Consider the following 17,188-nt stretch of genomic DNA (forward strand, 5'->3'; position numbering starts at 1 on the left):
TCATGAAGATCAGACAATAAATGTGGCCTCTAGAGTGTTAACAAGATTTTACTATAGCCATATATAGCCATATAAGGAAAAATGCCCCGCCCCTTGGCAGCCATGTTTTTCAAGCAAACGTAACCATTTTCGAATTCATCCAAGATATCATTGAGACCAATCTTCTGACCAAATTTCATGAAGATTGGACAATAAATGTGGCCTCTAGAGAGTAAACAAGTCAAATGTTGACGCCGCACAACACACGACGCATGATGGACGACGGACAAAAGGTGATCACAAAAGCTCACCATGAGCACGTTGTGCTCAGGTGAGCTAAAAAGACATAACACGTATTTAAAAAGTTTTGGGTTATGGTTTTTGTCATTGCACTCCTCAATTTTATCTGTACACCCATCAAGTATAATGATGAAATCTTACAAAGTTTCTGAGATATAGCGCTAAAAAGATTTAGACAGACAGATGGAAAACGCCAATTCTATATCCCTCCCCCTTTAGCAGAAATAATAATTACAACACACACATTTAACAGCCATTACATATACAGAAGCACAAATGAAGAGCCAGCCCTTACATGTACCTGTGTTGTGGTTCTAGTGTTGATGACATGCTATATAGAGGTCCTTGATGCATGATATACTTTTTAAAATAAAAACATCACAACATAAAATTCCATTTCATTTTAGCAGACAATACTTAAAAAACATATTGTCTACGAATAATAATGAAATACAACAAGAGATGTGTTTGTCAGAAACACAATGCCCCCTTAATTGCATCGCTTTGAAGCCATAAATTTGACCTTTGACCTTGAAGGATGTCACCTTGACCTTGACCTTTCACCACTCAAAATGTGCAACTCCATGAGATACGCATGCATGCCAAATATGAAGCTATCTTCAATATTGCAAAAGTTATGGCACATACACAATGAATTAATTACAGACAGACAGGCCAAAAGGGGGGGGGGGGGCATACAAACAAATGTAATAACAATAAAATGAAACAAGCCTTGTTAAACTTTTCAATTGTTAGTCTATAGTTGATCATAATTAAGCAAGTTTGAAAATAAAAAAATGCTCGAGACAGAATGGAAAATTGGAGAAAAATGGAAGCCAAGACCCACCCGCGTTATATTGGATTCAGCGTTTTAGCGGAGGGTCTTATTTTGGCTTCACAGTGTATGACTTAAACTTGAAAGTACATTGAAAAAGTCACACATGTTTTTGAGTTACTTTGAAGGCTGTAGTTGCTTTTATCCTGGTTGCATAAAGCCATCAAATACTCTGACATTAACTTACAAAAAATGCTGAAAAAAGATAGTCAATAATTGAACTGGATGAAAACAAGCAATACTGAAATAAATAGCTTTCCGTGCAATCAGTGTATGAATATGCAGCATGCAAGCTTGGTAGTAACAGATTTAATCGCTTGCAAACATTCATTAACTCATGGAGCCACTTGTAGAGATGACAAACTGTCCTTCAGCAGCCAACATGTCAATTACCAGCTACATGCTGAAACATTTCCACGGAAAGCCACAATCAATACCAATTTATTTCCAATAAGACTAGAATAATTGACTAAATCTAGTCACCAACTCAATTGGCTTCATTCTCTCCCTATCACCTTTTTGGAAATGTCTTTCAAAAACCAGCTTACCCAGTAAAAGTGTGAGTCAGTAAACTGACCACTGTGATATGACTGATACACTTGGTTATCTGACCACTGTGATATGACTGATACATTTGGTGAACTTACTACTGTGATATGACTGATACACTTGGTTAACTGACCACTGTGATATGACTGATACACTTGGTGAACTGACCACTGTGATATGACTGATACACTCAGTTAACTGATCACTGTGATATGACTGGTACAATTGGCTAATTGACCACTGTGATATGACCGTTACACTTGGTTACCTGACAGCTGTGATATGACTGATCCACTTTGTTAACTGACCACTATGATATGACTGATACACTTGGTTAACTGACTACTGTGATATGACTGATACACTTGGTAAACTGACTACTGTGATATGATGGATGCACTTGGTTAACTGACCACTGTGATTTGACTGGTAAATTGGGTTACCTTACCACTGTGATATGACTGATCAGTTAAGGCTAATCTGTTAATCAATTTAGTCTAATCTGTTAGTCAGTTTAGGCTAATCTGTTAGTCAGTTAAGGCTAATCAGTCAGTCAGTTAAGGCTTATCTGTAAGTCGGTTAAGGCAAATCTGTTAGTCCGTTAAGGCTAATCTGTTAGTCAATTAAGGCTTATCTGTTAGTCAGTTTAGGCTTGTCTGTTAGGCAGTTTAGGCTAATTTGTTAGTCAGTTTAGGCTAATATGTTAGTTAATTAAGGCTAATCTTTTAGTAAGTTAAGGCTAATATGTTAGTCAGTTTAGTCTAATCTGTTAGTCAGTAAAGGCTAATCTGTTAGTCAGTTTAGGCTAATTTGTTAGTCAGTTATGATAATCTGTTAGTCAGTTTAGGCTAATCTGTTAGTCAGTTTAGGCTTATCTGTTTGTCAGATAAGGCAAATATGTTTGTCAATTTTGGCTAATCTGTTAGTCAGTTTAGTATTATCTGTAAGTCAGTTTAGTCTAATATGTAAGTCAGTTAAGGCTAATCTGTTTGTCAGTTTAGTCTCATCTGTCAGTCAGTTTAGTCTAATCTGTTAGTCAGTAAAGGCTAATCTGTTAGTCAGTTTAGGCTAATTTGTTAGTCAGTTATGATAATCTGTTAGTCAGTTTAGGCTAATCTGTTAGTCAGTTTAGGCTTATCTGTTTGTCAGATAAGGCAAATAAGTTTGTCAATTTTGGCTAATCTGTTAGTCAGTTTAGTATTATCTGTTAGTCAGTTTAGTATTATCTGTAAGTCAGTATAGTCTAATATGTAAGTCAGTTAAGGCTAATCTGTTTGTCAGTTTAGTCTCATCTGTCAGTCAGTTTAGTCTAATCTGTTAGTCAGTAAAGGCTAATCTGTTAGTCAGTTTAGGCTAATTTGTTAGTCAGTTATGATAATCTGTTAGTCAGTTTAGGCTAATCTGTTAGTCAGTTTAGGCTTATCTGTTTGTCAGATAAGGCAAATAAGTTTGTCAATTTTGGCTAATCTGTTAGTCAGTTTAGTATTATCTGTAAGTCAGTATAGTCTAATATGTAAGTCAGTTAAGGCTAATCTGTTTGTCAGTTTAGTCTCATCTGTCAGTCAGTTTAGTCTTATCTGTTAGTCAGTAAAGGCTAATCTGTCAGTCAGTTTAGTCTTATCTGTTAGTCAGTAAAGGCTAATCTGTCAGTCAGTTTAGTCTAATCTGTTAGTCAGTAAAGGCTAATCTGTCAGTCAGTTTAGTCTAATCTGTTAGTCAGTAAAGGCTAATCTGTAAGTAAGTTTAGGCTAATCTGTTAGTCAGTTTAGGCTTATCTGTTTGTCAGATAAGGCAAATATGTTGGTCAGTTTTGGCTAATCTGTTAGTCAGTTTAGTCTAATATGTAAGTCAGTTAAGGCTAATCTGTTTGTCAGTTTAGTCTAATCTGTTAGTCAGTTTAGGCTAATCTGTTAGTCAGTTTAGGCTAATCTGTTAGTCAGTTAAGGCTATTCTGTTAGTCATTTTAGGCTAATCTGTTAGTCAGTTTAGGCTAATCTGTAAGTCAGTATAGGCTAATCTGTCAGTCAGTTTAGGCTAATCTCTCAGTCAGTTTAGGCTAATCTGTCAGTCAGTTTAGGCTAATCTGTAAGTCAGTATAGGCTAATCTGTCAGTCAGTATAGGCTAATCTGTCAGTCAGTTTAGGCTAATCTGTAAGTCAGTATAGGCTAATCTGTCAGTCAGTTTAGGCTAATCTCTCAGTCAGTTTAGGCTAATCTGTCAGTCAGTTTAGGCTAATCTGTAAGTCAGTATAGGCTAATCTGTCAGTCAGTTTAGGCTAATCTGTCAGTCAGTTTAGGCTAATCTGTCAGTCAGTTTAGGCTTATCTGTCAGTCAGTTTAGGCTAATCTGTCAGTCAGTTTAGGCTAATCTGTCAGTCAGTTTAGGCTTATCTGTCAGTCAGTTTAGGCTAATCTGTTAGGCTAATCTGTAAAGACACTGTACATAAAGCTTGACTATAATTCATTCATTTTAAGAAGAGTGGTTTACATAAACAACTTAAAAACAACTTTTTTTTAATTCTGTTTTTTCATTTTTTGTATTTCTTAACCAACCATTCCTGTCCTGAAATGGCAATTTTGTGCAATACTTTCATTAGAAACCAAGGAATAATTATCTTGATTCTCAGAATTAAGATTACAAGACGTTAGCTCAATATGCAAATGTTCTGCATGAATTGAAACCGTATCAGGACTAAATCTAGCATCTGCTGTCACAAGTCTCAGCCACATTTTTATCATGGACACATGAAATTCCATTAAATGTCAAAGATTGCCTCGGATACAATCACAAATACTCTGTCGCCAGTCACATTATTGAAAATCTTAATCGATAAAGCCCGACATGAAATACTTCATTAACGAACTTTTCAATACCGCAACTGCTACAGATTACAGAATAACACAATTGGAAGTGTGACAACTTCTCCTCATTACTACAAGGTTATGAATGTGTGTTCAAACACTCTATTATGACGATCTGAAACATTTCATAAACTGCAAAGCATTAAATGTTATTTTCATGATGTGAAAAAATGGATGAAACAAAACAATCAAAGAAGCGAATAACAATGAATCAATGTAAAGATGGGATGCACGGTCTCTGAATGGAAATCAAATTTGAATATTCATGATATCACATTCGAAGAACGCGGGGTAACATAATTTTAAGTGACATTGTTTGCCGTTGGGAATTTTCGTGCGTAATCAGATTTTCTTTCAAACGAGAAAGTCCACACTTGGTGATTAGCTTGTAATAACTTTCTTTTTTACTTAATGGGCAAGAAAAAAAGGACTGTGCTCTGTGAAAAGGGGGTTTAATGCATGTACATAAAGTGTCGTCCCAGATTAGCCTGTGCAGTCTGCACAGGCAAATTGGGGATGACACTTTCCGCTTTTATTGTACTTTTCTTTTAAAGATCATCCAGACTTAGCAAAAATCCAGTTTAGGCGTCCCCGATTAGCCTGTGCACACTGCACAGGCTTATCGGGGAAGACACTTTATGCATATGCATTAAACCCCCTTTTCAAAGAGCACAGCCCATATTTTATGTTATGATTTCACCATCTAAAAAGTTCCCATACAAAGTCCTATTGATTCCTAAAGCATTTGTAATTAGAGCAGGTTCACAGATAGTCCCCATAAAACTCCAATATACAAGGTATCACCATTTTCCCAAAAGAAATAGTTTTTACAACAATCTAAACATATTTCCCCCTGGAGACCAATTTACCATGCAGGGCTGTGCAGAATCATTGGACTTGAAGAAGCCCATTTCTGGCGGAAACACTTTTGGGGGGAAATAAACATCTCTTTAATTGGATCAGAAATCTGGAGACCTATTAAGCAGGTGTCTTGGGTGATATGTGGGACTTCATTAAGGGCTTAATGACCATATGTGTTTTTTTCACCTGCAGCAAAAGCAAAAACAGCAAATGCATGATTTGATTTAATTTTACATAAAATATTTTGCAATATTACGTATTATCTATTTGAATTAAAAACATTAAAAACCTACAATTTAAACCCTGAACACCCAAAATGAGTTGCCTTAATAAGATACATTAGGACGTCCACAAAATGCAGTTAGTTTAAAGCAGATATGGTTTATATAATTGCTATTTTCTCATCAATTCCTAGGTAAAGTTTGAATAATGTTGAAATATATTTATTAGAAAAACATTCACATGAAGTTTGGCACAAAATCGATAAAAAATATTGAACTTGGAGCAGAGGTGGTACAATGTGTTTAGACATAAATATTACATGGCCTGATCTCTGGGAAAACAGTGCTTAAAGCAGAGGTGTAAAAAATCTTCAAAGTTTAGCATGTGAGTAAGCAAATTTGGGACATCACTTTCCACTTTAAGTGGATGTTTGATAAAGAGATACGTTCTACACACAAAATTCCATAAAAGCGGACAGTATAATCCGGGCTTAGCCTACGCTGACTGCACAGGCTAATCTGGTATGATACTTACACAAGTGGAAAAGCCGACTGCACAGGCTAATCTGGTATTATACTTACGCACATGCATCTGCCCTGTTTTTCTCATATTATTTGAAATCCCATAAACGATAGATGGGCAGAGAGAGAGGCTGTGGGGAGGAGAAGGTGTGAGACGTTGGTCGACTACAAACCTGTCCAGTCTGTAGACAAACGTGATCTCCTTCCTCACACATGACTTCATAGAGACCTTTGATCTATGCTCTTCCAGATTTCACTATAGGATTTTCACTTTGTTTGCTCATCCTTATTAAATATAATATCTTTGAACACAGTTGTATGGGAATAAGCAAGATGTCTTCCAGCATATAATAAATATAGTTGTAAACATTCAGGCACACAATACTTTTTGTCAGAGCATCATTAAATATAAGGAAACAACAACAACCTAAAATGTGTTAACATGTAATATATGTTTTTTTTATAGTACACCATAGTCCATTTAAGCTTTGCATCCGATTAAAAGTAAAGCACAGCTACCAAAGGCAAAAAGTAGAGAATAAATGCCCATAGTAGAGAATATATGCTGCTTGTAGATATTAAAGAATAAGTGACCATAGCATAGAGTATATGCCGCTAGTAGATTGTAAAGAATATGTGCCAATAGCAAAAAATATATGCTTAAGAATATAGTAAAGTATAAGTGACCATAGTAAAGAATATATGCCTTAGTAGCTAGGAAAGAATAATGCCCATAGTAAAGAATATAGGCCGCTAATTGACAGTAAAGAATAAGTGCCTAAGTAGCTAGTAAAGAATAAGTGCACATAGTAAAGAATATATGCATGAGAAAATAGTAAAGAACAAGGGCTCTTTGTAAAACATGCATGCCCCCCTTGTGGGCTCTCCATTGTAGTGACAGCCATTGTGTCAATATGTTTTTTGTCACTGTGACCTTGACCTTTGACCTAGTGACCTGAAAATCAATAGGGGTCATCTGCCAGTCATGATCAATGTACCTATGAAGTTTCATGATCCTAGCCATAAGCGTTCTTGAGTTATCATCCGGAATCCATTTTACTATTTCAGGTCACCGTGACCTTAACCTTTGACCTAGTGACCTGAAAATCAATAGGGGTCAACTGCGAGTCATGATCAATCTACCTATCAAGTTTCATGATCCTAGGCATAAGCCTTCTTGAGTTATCTTCCGGAAACCATTTTACTATTTCGGGTCACCGTGACATTGACCTTTGACCTAGTGACCTGAAAATCAATAGGGGTCATCTGTGAGTCATGATCAATGTACCTATGAAGTTTCATGATCCTAGGCATAAGCGTTCTTGAGTTATCATCCGGAAACCATTTTACTATTTCAGGTCACAGTGACCTTGACCTTTGACCTAGTGACCTGAAAATCAATAGGGGTTATCTGCGAGTCATGATCAATCTACCTATAAAGTTTCATGATCCTAGGCCTAAGCGTTCTTGAGTTATCATCCAGAAACCATTTTACTATTTCGGGTCACTGTGACCTTGACTTTTGACCTAGTGACCTGAAAATCAATAGGGGTCATCTGCGAGTCATGATCAATCTACCTATCAAGTTTCATGATCCTAGGCCTAAGCGTTCTTGAGTTATCATCTGGAAACCATTTTACTATTTCGGGTCACCGTGACCTTGACCTTTGACCTAGTGACCTCAAAATCAATAGGGGTCATCTGCAAGTCATGATCAATGTACCTATGAAGTTTCATGATCCTAGGCCCAAGCGTTCTTGAGTTATCATCCGGAAACCACCTGGTGGACGGACCAACCGACAGACCGACCGACAGACCGACATGTGCAAAGCAATATACCCCCTCTTCTTCGAAGGGGGGCATAATAAATGTCCATTGTAAATATTTTAACCAATGGTAGATAGCAAAGTAGCTGCAGTAAAACACATTATCTGTCATAGGCAAAACATAGTTGTAAAGAAAGGTTGTGTTAAAAGCATAGCTGCAAGAAAGTAAATATAGCAAAGCATCACTGCCAATAGTAGACAATAAAGAATAACTGCTCATAGTTAAGCACATCTACAAACAGTAAATTTTCCCTTGTTGAACTTCACATAAAAATCACATATTCAGGAGCCAATACTTTGGTGACAGCATAGAATGCCATTAAAACACCAAAATAATGTGGATTTTCCTCCCTGGGAGCAATTTATGTATGGATTGCAAAATATTCTATCTGCATGATAGTTCTTGATTAGATAAAGCAGCTTCCCTTCTAACACATTGAGAAGGCTGATTCACACCAATATGTGGCTGAAGTCCCCTTGATGTGGATGTTAATTGATTTCGAAAATTGGAATGCTGAATGTATCTTTTCAGATACAGTTTTTTACTTAAACCGAAATAAATTGAATTAATGTTACTACACACAACTCCTTGGAGAATTTGTTACTAAATGCACAGAGCAGTTGATCAAATTATAAGCGAGATATCATCACATTTTTCACCAACACCCTTAATTGCAGCTTGGCTTCTGAAAATTATTTTAATTTAGTTATCAAATAGAAATTGGATTTCCACTATTTTCATGCCAAAGTAATTGACAATTTTCAAACCCTTATAAAAAACAAACAGTGATCTAAAATTCAAATCTCTTATACAAAAATCCATGAAAATGTCACATTTGATCTAAAATTCAAATCTCTTATACAAAAAACCATGAAAACATCACATTTCTTTTAATCTATATCTTTGAATTTAACATGTTCACTGTCAAGCACTCAATGTCTAAACCAGCAGAAAAGAAACTCAAAATCCCTGAGATCTGCAAATTTTCTTGAACATATACATTGTCACACAAACCATCCACAAAGCGATTTCCCTGTGTTTATCGAGACAAATTTACGTGCGAATAACAATTGCGACAGTTGTTGTAAACCTCTGAAGACCAGTACTCAAGCAATTCTCTACTTGCCTTACAGCCCTCGGCCCACACCCCCCCCCCTGACATTTGAAACAAAAAGTGGAAAAACACTACCATCTAAGAAAATAACTTTTGGAGAGTTGAGCGTTAAATAGTTGCATCTGCATAACGTTTCTAGAGTAGATACTTTAGTTTTGCAAGCACACATTGATATTGAAACCAAGAAAACTGTCTGTGTAAGATAATCTCTGTTGGAAATTCATTTCCACTGAGCATTAGTCCCCAACACCATATTTGAACAGATTCCGTTATAAACGATTAGCACTAGACCTCACATGGTTATCACATGATAATTGCATGAAAACACGTCAGGGAGAAAATAATATGGCGACCAGAACATTTTCATTGTCAATGATTTAGCTTGATAAACACTAGATAAAGTTATATTCTTAAATAGGATTTATAAATAATTGATTAATACTCTTGGAGACTTTTCTAACACAAAACTTTTCAAATTTGAATACCTCAATTATAAGTTGAGATTTTGATATAAAATATTATGTGTGATCATTTGACTACATTCTGAGCAAGGCATTACTACATTCTGAGCAAGGCATTTGACTACATTTTACACAAGGCATTTGACTACATTCTGAGCAAGGCATTTGACTACATTCTGAGCAAGGCATTTGACTACATTCTGAGCAAGGCATTTGACTACATTCTGAGCAAGGCATTTGACTACATTCTGAGCAAGGCATTTGACTACATTCTGAGCAAGGCATTAAACTACATTCTACACAAGGCATTTGACTACATTCTGAGCAAGGCATTTGACTACATTCTGAGCAAGGCATTTGACTACATTCTGAGCAAGGCATTTAACTACATTCTACACAAGGCATTTGACTACATTCTGAGCAAGGCATTTGACTACATTCTGAGCAAGGCATTTGACTACATTCTACACAAGGCATTTGACTACATTCTGAGCAAGGCATTTGACTACATTCTGAGCAAGGCATTTGACTACATTCTGAGCAAGGCATTTGACTACATTCTACACAAGGCATTTGACTACATTCTGAGCAAGGCATTTGACTACATTCTGAGCAAGGCATTTGACTACATTCTACACAAGGCATTTGACTACATTCTGAGCAAGGCATTTGACTACATTCTGAGCAAGGCATTTGACTACATTCTGAGCAAGGCATTTGACTACATTCTGAGCAAGGCATTTGACTACATTCTACACAAGGCATTTCAAACTTAGTGAAGAACTTTTTTGTTATCAATAAAATGACTTACTTAGTGATCTGATGAAATGACAAACTAAATCAAAAACATGAGATGATATAAATCGTGAAAACTATTAAACGAGTTGACAAACATATGTGAAAAATAAAAATATTGAGATGACAATAAAGGTTTTTTGACGTCATTATATACTTGTTTGTGTTGAGAAATAGAAAGAAAATGTAGTTAATTTGTTAAAACAAACTTTGAAAAAGCCTATTTAGGCGAAATATATCAGGAAAGAGTGGAACTTGTTCTGTGTAAATTTATATTTATCCCTACTGGATACAAAACTGAGTAAAAGTCTTTTCTTATATGCATATACATCTGATAATCCAAAATAAAAATACACAAGGGCTGTTTGTAAAACATGCATGCCCCCCATATGGGCTGTCAGTTGTAGTGGAAGCCATTGTGTGAATCCGTTTTCTGTCCTAGTGACCTGAAAATCAATAGAGGTCATCTGCCAGTCATGATCAATGAACCTATGAAGTTTCATTATCCTAGGCCTAATTATTCTTGATTTATCATCAGGAAACCATTTTATTGTTTTGAGTCACTGTGACCTTGACCTTTGACCTAGTGACCTGAAAATTAATAGGGGTCATCTGCCAGTCGTGATCAATGAACCTATGAATTTTCATGATCCTAGACGTAAGCATTCTGGAGTTATCATCAGGAAACCATTTTACTATTTAGTCACTGTTACCTTGACCTTTGACCTAGTGACCTGAAAATCAATAGGGGTCATCTGCGAGTCATGATCAATGTACCTATGAAGTTTAATGATCCTAGGCGTAAGCGTTCTTGAGTAATCATCCGGAAAACATTTTACTGGTTCGAGTCACCATGACCTTGACCTTTGACCTAGTGACCTGAAAATCAATATGGGTCATCTGCGAGTCATGATCAATGTACCTATGAAGTTTCATGATCCTAGGCGTAAGCGTTCTTGAGTTATCATCCAGAAACCATTTTACTGGTTCGAATCACCGTGACCTTGACCTTCTACCTAGTGACCTGAAAATCAATGACCCCTGCGAGTCATAATCAATGTACCTATGAAGTTTCATGATCCTAGGCGTAAGCGTTCTTGAGTTATCATCCGGAAATCATTTTACTAGTTAGTCACCGTGACCTTGACATTTGACCTAGTGACCTGAAAATCAATAGGGGTCATCTGCGAGTCATGATCAATGTACCTATGAAGTTTCATGATCCTAGGCGTAAGCGTTCTTGAGTTATCATCCAGAAACCATTTTACTGGTTCGAATCACCGTGACCTTGACCTTCTACCTAGTGACCTGAAAATCAATGACCCCTGCGAGTCATAATCAATGTACCTATGAAGTTTCATGATCCTAGGCGTAAGCGTTCTTGAGTTATCATCCGGAAATCATTTTACTAGTTAGTCACCGTGACCTTGACATTTGACCTAGTGACCTGAAAATCAATAGGGGTCATCTGCGAGTCATGATCAATGTACCTATGAAGTTTCATGATCCTAGGCCCAAGCGTTCTTGAGTTATCATCCGGAAACCATTTAACTGGTTCGAGTCACTGTGACCTTGACCTTTGACCTAGTGACCTGAAAATCAATAGGGGTCATCTGCGAGTCATGATCAATGTTCCTATGAAGTTTCATGATCCTATGCGTAAGCGTTTTTGAGTTATCATCCGGAAACCATCTGGTGGACGGACCGACTCGCGGACCGACCGACATTAGCAAAACAATATACCCCCTCTTCTTCCAAGGGGGGCGTAAAAATCAATTAAAAAATTATAAATAATAAAGATTAACCACACCAAAAAAACGCAATGTGCTAAAAAAAAAAACAACTATTATCGCGCCTGCAGTGTCCACTTTGCCACTCAGCCAATATTTTTACAGGAGAGATCGATTGTTCATGCTGGTTCAGTATTCCTGTTTATGACAAAGACCCTTAATTTTTGGTCAAAGTCCAATTAAAGATACAACATGGCAGAAATAAGCTGTGGTTATATTTAAAAAAAAAAGAAAAGACATTGTTCTTCTTGCTGCTCTAAATCATAATGTTACAAAAAAACTCAGATTTATTCCACATAGGGGCTATAACGTATGACAAGAAAATCTTTCTAAAATTGTTGTAATGTCAAAAGGGCACATGGATTTGCCAACAATATTCAATTCATATTGAAAAAATATTTTTTATTCTGAGCTCACTTGTTCCCATTTTTAGGGGCCAAAATCCATAAAACAATTGATTAATATGTTGACTTGCTTTACATGAAAATCATAAACCAAAAACCTATTTGACAGTTACATGTCATTGTGCCCACTTCTAGGCTATTCGATATGACAACTTCTCCCGAACTGCTCACAAGCATGCAACAAACATGTGCAATATTGAGTGTTATCGGCATATGTAGTCTGTCACAAAAACATGGCGCATCATGTCTGAAAAACACTTTTTTTGACAGCAATACAAGCAAGAGATGTGCTGAATTGCGTTCTAAAATCATTCTTTATTAGATAAATGTCAAACATATTCTGTATGGCAGATGCTGTATACCTTGCATTAATGTTTTTTATTCCATTGTTTGATTTCTTAAGGCTTATTGAATGTTTCTTGGCTGCTATGGAAAACATGGTTCGTGTGCAAATATCACGGAAAAAATATCTTGAAACATGACAGAAGTTGCTTTCAATTTATCAGTTTTATAATTTAATAAGTCATCTCTTTCATCAAATAAATTTAACGCCAATCATATGCTTCTTATTTCATTGGTTTATTTTTGTCAAGAATATGAAAGCTGAAATTCTGAGAATACTTTCAATGTTCTGAAAAAAACATAAATAAAATGTTGGTGACCAAAAAAAAACTCTGATCCTTCTATGACCTAATTTAGGAAAATAATAGTTAGAGCTCCAGATAATTTTTTCAGCCGAGGGGTATTTCACTCATTATTTTTTTAATTGATTAGTAAAAATCAAAATCCGTTAATTTTAAGGAGCATTAATGCCCAAAGAATCAGAATTAATAATAAATTGTACATGTAGTGTTAACTTGCTATAACAAGCAGTCTTGTACACAATAAAGCAATCATTTTTGTTTTATTTAACAGTTATTCCAAGTTTTTTTGCCCTTGGCCTATAAGCAGCCATTAATCTATTTTTTCTGTCTTGATTTGGCAAGCCACTGTTTAGCATACACTGTACAGCCACGATCAAAATCTTCCAAGCTTGGCCCACAAAACTTGTTTCTAATATGTGTATTTTGGCTGCCATTTAAAAAGTGCTTGAAGGATAAGGGGTTTTCCATAGTGCCACACATGAGATGAACTGATAGCAAGTGCCACACATGAGATGAACTGATAGCAAAAGTAATGCTTGAAGTTGGGTGATTCGGGTTTTGTCGAATGTGATGTCAAATGTTTTCACCATAAGCGTATATCGATTCTCAACAATGCAGTGGGGAGCCCGTTGTGTCAACATCGGCCTTTATCGTGGGTCAAAATGAAATGATACCGTTCTGATTGAGGAGTAAATCAGGTCGGGAACCACATTCTATACATAGATGGTCATGTCACTACGTTTTTACAGGTGTGGACACAATGACAGGAACCAGTGATGTCTACATTAATTTATATGCATGTATAAACTGCTAATACGCATCGAAATTGCACACGTTGCGTAATCCGAATTCAGCCAGGAGTTTTTTTACTCAACAAAATTATAAGTCATGCGTATTTTCTTTTTCTTCATGCGAATTTTACGCAAATACGCATCTTATCTGGCCCTCTGATAATAGGTTCACCTCATGACAATGGCTAATAAAAAAACGATTATCTTTTAAACCTAAAAAAAAACAAGACTATTGCCAAGCAATAAAATTCCTGTACCGGCTCCACCATTGTCAAAAATTCCACCATTGTCAGAATATTGTTTTATTTGTTGCCATACCAACCAGAATTTTTGACGTAGGAACAAAATGAAATGACGTACATAATGTCCATATTGCTATCTATCCATGATCCAAGTTTCATGAAAAAATATTAAGAACTTTTAAAGTTAGCGTAGGATCCAGAAAACCACCATTTTCAGCAGTATTTCTAGTCTATTTGTTGCCATAACAACCAGACTATTTTACGTAGGAACAAAATGAAATGATGTGCATAATGTCTATATTGCCATCTATCCATGTTCCAAGTTTCATTAACAAGAGGGCCAACATGGCCCTAGTTCGCTCACCTGAGAGGAGTCGGTTCATTCAATCTTTACCAAATACAAACTTAACCTAGATATTGTCCAGACAAACATCCAGGTCAAGTTTCATCATTATTTCATCTGTGAGTCATGATCAATGTACCTATGAATTTTCATGATCCTAGGCGTAAGCATTCTTGAGTTATCATCCGGAAACCATTTTTCTAAGTTGAGTCACCTTAACCTTAACAGCCATTGTGTGAATACGTTTTTTGGCACTGTGACCTTGACCTTTGACGTAGTGACCTGATAATCAATAGGGGTCATCTGCAAGTCATGATCAATATACCTATGAAGTTTCATGAACCTAGCCATAAGCGTTCTTGAGTTATCATCCAGAAACCATTTTACTATTTCAGGTCACCGTGTCCTTGACCTTTGACCTAGAGACCTGAAAATCAATAGGGGTCATCTTCGAGTCATGATCAATGTACCTATGAAGTTTCATGATCCTAGGCAAAAGCGTTCTTGAGTTATCATCTGGAAACCATTTTACTATTTTGGGTCACCGTGACCTTGACCTTTGACCTAGTGACCCGAAAATCAATAGGGGTCATCTTCGAGTCATGATCAATGTACCTATGAAGTTTCATGATCCTTGGCATAAGCGTTCTTGAGTTATCATCCGAAAACCATTTTACTATTTCGGGTCATCATGACCTTGACCTTTGACCTAGTGACCTGAAAATCAATAGGGGTCATCTACGAGTTATGATCCATGTACCTATGAAGCTTCATGATCCTAGGCGAAAGCGTTCTTGAGTTATCATCCGGAAACCATTTTACTATTTCGGGTCATCGTGACCTTGACCTTTGACCTAGTGACCTGAAAATCAATAGGGGTTATCTGCAAATCATGATCAATGTATCTATGAAGTTTCATGATCCTTGGCATAAGTGTTCTTGAGTTATCATCCGGAAACCATTTTACTATTTCGGGTCATCGTGACCTTGACCTTTGACCTAGTGACCTGAAAATCAATAGGGGTCATCTGCGAGTCATGATCAAGGTACCTATGAAGTTTAATGATCCTTGGCATAAGCTCTCTTGAGTTATCATCCAGAAACCATCTGGTGGAAGGACGGACCGACATGAGCAAAACAATATACCCCCTCTTCTTCGAAAGGGGGGGGGGGGGCATAATGAGAAATTTGCCCCCCTCCCAGCAGCCATGTTATTCAACTGACCGGAACCATTTTTGAACTCAAACTCTTGTATCAAGGAAACAAATGTTCTGAGCGAATTTCATGAAAATTGGGCCAAAAATGTAACTTCTACTGTGTTCATGTTTTCACTATATACATATAGAGAAAAATGCCCCGCCCACTGGCAGCCATGTTTTTTCACCGATCCCGACCATTTTCAAACTCGTCCGAGATATCAATAAAACCAATGTTTTAACCACCTTTCATGATGATTGGGCAAAAATTGTGACTTCTAGAGTTTTTACAAGGTTTCTCTATAGCCAAATAGGGAAAACTGCCACTATATACATATAGAGAAAAATGCCCCGCCAACTGGCGGCCATGTTTTTTCACCGATCTGGACCATTTTCAAACTCGTCCGAGACATCAATTGAACAAATGTTTTGACCAACTTTCATGATGATTGGGCAAAAATTGTGACTTCTAGAATGTTTACAAGGTTTCTCTATAGTTAAGAAAAACTGCCCCGCCCACTGGCGGCCATGTTTTTTTAACCGATCGGAACCACTTTTAAACTCAACCAAGATATCATTAAGACAAAGTAACATGAAGATTGGGCATGAAATGTGCCTTCTACAGTGTTTACAAGGTTTTTCAATTTTTTGACCTAGTGACCTAGTTTTTGACCCAGCACAACCCAGTTTCGAACTCGGCCGAGATTTCATTAGGACAAAGCTTCTGACCAAGTTTCATGAAGATGGGACAAGAAATGTGGCCTCTAGAGTGTTAACGAGCAAATGTTAAGGGATGGATGGACGGACATACAACGGACAAAGACCGGTCACAAAAGCTCACCTGAGCAATCAGGTGAACTAAAAAATATTAAGAACTTTTAAAGTTATCGCAGGATCCAGAAAAGTGTGACAGACGGAGCGCAAACCACAAGTCCCCTCCGGCGAAACCGGTAGGGGACTATAAATACATTATATAGGACTGCCTTTTGTTTCTTTACTTATATACTCTATATTATTTACAACAAGGGCCAACCCGCTTATGTGGTTTTTGTTCTGAAGGTGATTTTTTTACCATGTGCAGAGCCTTATAATTGGTACACACTGACCACACGGATGAGGATTGTCATAACAACATACGAACAACTTACATCTTTTTACATATTTTCTCTAAATTGGTGGTACGAAAACACAACAACTAGGTAAAAAATGCAGATCAACAAGATCTATTTATCAAAGAGAAAATATGAAAGACTGACAAGTCAGAAACAAACTAAATATATGAAAAAAAGACTTGAAATTGAAAATGTATGTAATTTTTTGTATACATATTTTTTATTGAAATAGATGTATTAAAAGTAAACCTACACAATCATACAATAACATTTTTAAACATAGAAACAGTAATCATCACAGGAAAGAATATACAAACCAAATTAAGTTCACAAGTCAATT

At 36.6% G+C, this 17,188-nt stretch overlaps 1 protein-coding gene across 3 annotated transcripts in view; it reads right to left on the reverse strand.

The window, feature by feature from the left end:
• The window catches only part of LOC127855320 (receptor-type tyrosine-protein phosphatase N2-like), a 266,493-nt gene that overhangs the window by 56,407 nt on the left and 192,898 nt on the right, over window positions 1–17,188 (reverse strand). The gene's annotated exons all lie outside the window — the stretch shown is intronic.

This window comes from Dreissena polymorpha, chromosome 13, assembly GCF_020536995.1.
Source record: "Dreissena polymorpha isolate Duluth1 chromosome 13, UMN_Dpol_1.0, whole genome shotgun sequence".
NCBI lineage: Eukaryota > Metazoa > Mollusca > Bivalvia > Myida > Dreissenidae > Dreissena > Dreissena polymorpha.